The sequence below is a fragment of the Cervus canadensis genome, chromosome 13 (assembly GCF_019320065.1).
Source record: "Cervus canadensis isolate Bull #8, Minnesota chromosome 13, ASM1932006v1, whole genome shotgun sequence".
In the NCBI taxonomy this organism is placed as follows: Eukaryota; Metazoa; Chordata; class Mammalia; order Artiodactyla; family Cervidae; genus Cervus; species Cervus canadensis.
This window is the reverse complement of record NC_057398.1, coordinates 67,360,970-67,366,754: the sequence shown is the minus strand read 5'-3', so window position 1 is coordinate 67,366,754 and position 5,785 is coordinate 67,360,970. Positions and strand designations below refer to the sequence as shown.

At 42.1% G+C, this 5,785-nt stretch overlaps 1 pseudogene; it reads left to right on the top strand.

Annotated features, from left to right (window-relative positions):
• Nucleotides 1-1,539: 1,539 nt before the first annotated feature.
• On the top strand, nt 1,540-1,665 carry LOC122452672 (annotated as a pseudogene).
• The last annotated feature ends 4,120 nt before the right edge of the window (nt 1,666-5,785 follow it).

Genomic DNA, 5,785 nt, shown 5'->3' with positions numbered 1-5,785 from the left:
TTACTGTGATATTGATTGGTTTGTCTTGGAAACGAACAGAGATCATCCTATCATTTTTGAGATTGCATCCAAGTACTGCATTTCAAACTCTTTTGTTGACTATGAGGGTTACTCAATTTATTCTAAGGGATTCTTGCCCACAGTGGTAGATATAATGGTCATTTGAGTTAAATTCACCCATTCCAGTCCATTTTAGTTCACTGATCCCTAAAATACCGATGTTCACTCTTGCCATCTCCTATTCGACCACTTCTCAGTTTACTGTGATTCATGGACCTAACATTCCAGGTTCCTATGGAATATTGCTCTTTACAGCATCGGACTTTACTTCCATCACTAGTCACAGCCACAACTGGAGGTTGTTTTTGCTTTGGCTCCGTGTCTTCATTCTTTCTGGGGTAATTTCTCCACTCTTCTCCAGTAGCATATTGGGCACCAATCACCTTGGGGAGTTCATCTTTCATTGTCCTATCTTTTTTGCCTTTTTGTACTGTTCACGGTGTTCTCAAGGCAAGAATAGTGAAGTTAGATGCCATTCCCTTTTCCAGTGGATCACGTTTTGTCAGAACTCTCCACCATCCCCCATCCATCTTGGGTGACCTTACATGGCATGGCTCATAGTTTCATTGAGTTAGATAAGACTGTGGTCCATGTGACCAGATTGATTAGTTCCCTATGATTGTGGTTTTTGTTCTTTCTGCCCTCTGAGGGATGAGGATAAGAGGCTTATGGAAGCTCCCTGATAGGAGAGACTGACTGTGGAGGAAACTGGGTCTTGTTCTAATGGGCATGGCCATGCTCAGTAAATCTTTAATCCAATTTTCGGTGGATGGGCAGGGCTGTATCCCCTCCCCGTTGTTTGACCTGAGACCAAACTATGGTAGAGGTGATGCAGATAATGGAGACCTCCTTCAAAATGTCTTGTGCGAGCACTGCCACCCTCAGTGCCCCCGACCCTGCCGCAGGCCACCGCCGACCCACGCCTCCGCCAGAGACTCCTGGCCACTCACAGGCAAGTCTGGGTCAGTGTCTTGTGGGGTCACTGCTCCTTTCTCCTGCATCCTGGTGTGCACAGGGTTTTGTTTGTGCCCTCCAAGAGTCTGCTTCCACCGTCTTCGTAAGTTCTGGTGGCTCTATGGTGGGGTCATTGGTGACCTCCTCTAAGAGGGCTTATGCCACACACAGGTCCAGGGCACGCAGAGCCCCTTCCCCTGAGACAGGCCACCGCTGACCTTCACCTCCACAGGAGACGCTGAAACACTCAAAGGCCGGCCTGTCTCAGTGTCTGTGGCGTCTCCTGGTGCGCACAAGCTATTCTTTAGCCATCTGAGCATCTCCGGCAGGTGTGGGTTTTGATTCTAAACACAATTTTGCCTCTCCTTCTGTCTTTCTGGGGCTTCTCCTTTGCCCTCGGACATAGGGTATCTTTTTTTGGAGGGATCCAACAATCTCCAGTCGATGTTTGTTCAGCAGCAAGTTGTAATTTTGGAGTTCTCACAGGAGATGAGTGCACGTCCTGCTACTTCACCATCTTGTGAAATCGTTTCTCGGCCTTTTGGCTATGAGCAAATGTAGTATCTGTTCTTATCAGTTTAATTAGGTGGAAAGCTCTCTATGAGACATCTTGATTGTTGAATGGAATTCCATGGGCCTGGTCCACTTTCACATAAGAGATCGATTTTAATATAAGCATGCTTTCTCAGAAGTGTCATTTACTGACATCTAAATTCACCCAATTCAAGCAATTGATTTAAAAATGAATCATAGTTGCAAGTCTGTAAAGCTAATTCCATGGCAATGGTTTTACCAAAATCAGAAAGACTAAACGACTTAATATTTAGTAGAATTTGGCTCAGATGGTAAAGCGTCTGCCTGCGATGTGGGAGACCTGGGTTTGATCCCTGGGTTGGAAAGATCCCATGGAGAAGGAAATGGCAACCCACTCCAGTATTCTGGCCTGGAGAATTCCAAGAATGGGTGAGCCTAGTAGGCTACAGTCCATGGGATCACAAAGAGTCGGACACAACTGAGCGACTTCACTTTCACTTTTCACATTTGTTTACTTTAAAGGACTTGTTCATGTGGTTCTCAAGGCTAGACTGCTGAGGAGGTTTGCCACCCCCTTCTATAGTGGGACCACATTTTGTCAGAACTCTCCACCATGACCTGTCCATTTTGGGTGGCCCTACAGGGCATGGCTCATAGTTTCACTGAGTTAGACAAAGCTGTGATCCATGTGATTAGTCTGGTTAGTTTTCTGTGATTGTGGCTTTCATTCTGTCTGTTCTCTGATGGATGAAGACAAGAGGCTTGTGGAAGCTTGATAATGGGAGGGACTGCCTGTAAGGAAAACTGGGTCTTGTTTTGATGGGTAAGGCCATGCTCAGTAAATCTTTAATCCAATGTTCTATTGATGGGTGGGGCTGTGTTTCCTCCCCATAGTTTAGCTGAGGCCAAAAGATGTTAGGGGTTATGGCAACCTCCTCCAAAAGGACTTACGCCAGGGAGCTGCGCCTTCCAGGACTGCTCCTGTCAGCTTCCCTGAGCCTGTGGCCGGTCACCGTAGACCCACGCCTCCACTGGAGACTCCCAAACACTGAAAGGCATGTCTGCCTCAGTCTCTTATGCTCCTTTCTCCTGTGTCTTGGTGGCCTTCCCCAGTCCTGTGGAAGTTCTGTAATCAAATCCTGCTGACCTTCAAAGCCAGATTCCCTGGGGATTCTTAGTCCCTTCCCCAGATCTCCAGGGGGTTGGGAAGTCTGTTTTGGAGCCTAGAACTTTTGCAACAGTGTAAGAACTTTTATGGTATAATGGTTCTCCAGTTTGTGTATTGCCCACTCAGTAGCTCTATAGTGGGGATAATGGTGACCTCCTCCACAAGGACTTATGCCACACATCATGCCTCTCAGGACTGCTGCTGCCAGAGCTTCTGTCTCCAAGGCAAACTGGTGACCTCTACCTCTGCAGGAGACCCTCAAACAGTGAAAGGCCCAGGGGCCCATAAATATCCCTGGCATTTAATTTGTCCCCAGGAAACATTTATGGAACAAATACTTGAACGATGATATTTTTCTATTGTGGTTTACTTTTTTTTTTCAAAGGAAATTATATTAGATGACAACTTTTCTGCTTTAATAGTCTTCTTGTTAAAATGTTGTTAAATTTATATCAATGCACCAAAGATTTCTTCACTGCTTTTTAAAATGCAAATGTCTAGAAATTATTATCTTAGAGGGCAATTTTCTGAGTGTGGTCACATAAATTCCTAAGAATTTTTAATTCCACTCCCATCTCACCCAAACTTTACTCTCTTCTGTAATGAAGAAACTACCTTAATGGCTGAGTATAGGATTCAGTCTGATGCAAAATTCTGACCCAGGAAAACAAAAGAAACTAGTCAAGTCAAACCCATTTTGAAAAGCAACATTTAAGGAAACAATAAAGAATACCCAAATCCAGAAGTTCAAGTTGAAGGCAGAGTCAGAAGAAGTCATGATGAAGTGATGGAGATAGAAACTGAGCCAATGATCATCTGGAAGATGAGAAAGGCAGCCCCAGATTGTCAACTCTACTTCTGACAATTGACTATATAAATCAGAGGTTCTCACACCCAACTCCTTTGTTGTTCAGTCACTAAGTCATGTCTGACTCTTTTGGCCTAGCAGCATGCTAGGCTTCCCTGTTCTTCACTATCCCCCAGAGTTTGCTCAAACTTATGTCCATTGAGTCAGGGATGACATCTAACCATTTCATCCTCTGTCATCCCCTTCTCTTCCTGCCGTCAATTATTCTCATCATCAGGGTCCTTTCCAATGGGTCGGCTCTCTGCACCAGGTTGCCAAAGTATTGGAGCTTCGGTTTCAGCATCAGTCCTTCCAATAAATATTCAGGGTTGATTTCCTTTAGGATTGACTGTTTTAATCTCCTTGTTGTTCAAGGGACTCTCAAGAGTCTTCTCCAGCACTACAGTTCAAAACATCGATTCTTTGGCACTCAGCCTTCTTTGTGGTCCAAGTCTCACATCCATACATGACTACTGAAAAAATCATAGCTTTCAGTAGATGAGCTTTGGTCAGCAAAGTGATGTCTCTGCCTTTTAAAATGCTGTGAATGTTTGTCATAGCTTTTCTTCCAAGGAGCAAGCATCTTTTAATTTCACGGTTGGAGTCACTGTCCGCAGTGATTTTGGAGCCCAAGAAAATAGTCTCTCACTGTTTCCATTGTTTCCCCATCTATTTGCCATGAAGTGATGGTACCAGATGCCATGATCTTTGTTTTTTGAATGCTGAGTTTTAAGTAAGCTTTTTCATTCTCCTCTTTCACTTTCATCAAGAGTCTCTTTAGTTCCTTGGGTTTGATAAATTTACTAGACGAGTTCATAGAACCCAGGAAACCTCTTTACTGACTAAATTACTGGTTTATTACAATGGAGATTAAAGGATGTGAATTAACAACCAAATGAATAGATACATTGGGCAAGGTCTTCAACAAAGGAGCTTTTGTCCTTGTAGGATTTGGGCCTATTATGACCGGGCATGTGGAAGCATTCTAGTTCCCCAGCCTGGAAACTCTTTGAAACTCCTTTTGGGGAGGTTTTATGGAGGCCTCACTACATAGGCATTATTAACTCATTGGTAGTTGGTGACTTATTCAACCTCCAGCACTTCTCTCCTTCCCAAAAATCAGAGAAGTAAGATTGACAATTCCAGCCCTCTAATCATGTGGCTGGTTCTCTTAACGTCAGCCCACATCTTTAGACTATTTTATCCAAAAGTCACCTGATTAACATAAGACATCTTAATATGTCTCTCACACTTAGAAAACTGCAAGGCTTTAGGAGCTCTTTGCCAGGAATAGGGCTGGAGACTAAATATCTATTTCTTATTATAAATCACAATATCATACCACCCCTATCTTCTCTTCAAATATTTTACAATAACACTGTTATGAAAAGTTTTTCAAGAATGTCAGTTACATGATTATTTGTGTTGATCAGGGCACCCTTTAAATAGAGATTTAGGTGTATTTATTTAAAAAAAAAAAAGTATTCCCTCCATCTTTAGGATGCAAATGTCCAATACTACACTTAAGAATAATATAGTTACAGATATCTACAGCCTCAGTCAGGAAATGTAAATATCATCATAGAGATGATGTGGAAAATAATGCCTAGCTTTGTGTTTCATGGCATTTACAATGATAAAAAATTTTGAAAGATAAGTTTGAAATAGGCACTGGAGCTAGCACAAATTCTTTGGTTGTGGTAGAGTGTTTCAAACATTTTGCAAGGAAATCACCAAACTTTATAAGTATATTTTTAAAAACTTTCCCTTGTGTTATATTCTGTGAGTGACCACAAGGGAAGTGTGCATTGACATTAAGAGTCTATGTGGATGGTCCCTGCTGACCAACATTTCTGCTCTGACAACTTCACCATCACTCTTTGAATGTGTGTGTGTGTGTGTGTGTGTGTGTGTGTGTGTGTGTGTGTGTGTGTGTGTGTGTGTATGGGCATGTGTGTGTTTCAGCAAGTAATGTTAAGAGTTTATGTTATAAAAATGAAAAAAAGTAGAAAAATTATATTGACATGAATAGTCAATATATTTGTCATTACATGATAAAGTCATAACAAAACTGGGTTCTTGTCTTTTTTATTTCCTTGTTTTTTCTTCAGATTAATTATTTTATATATATCAGCCTATTAACAGTGTTTTAAAGTTTCAGGTTGTCATGTTGCATGCTGCTTGTTTTAATTTTCTTCTCAGTTTATCATAGAAGGAATTCT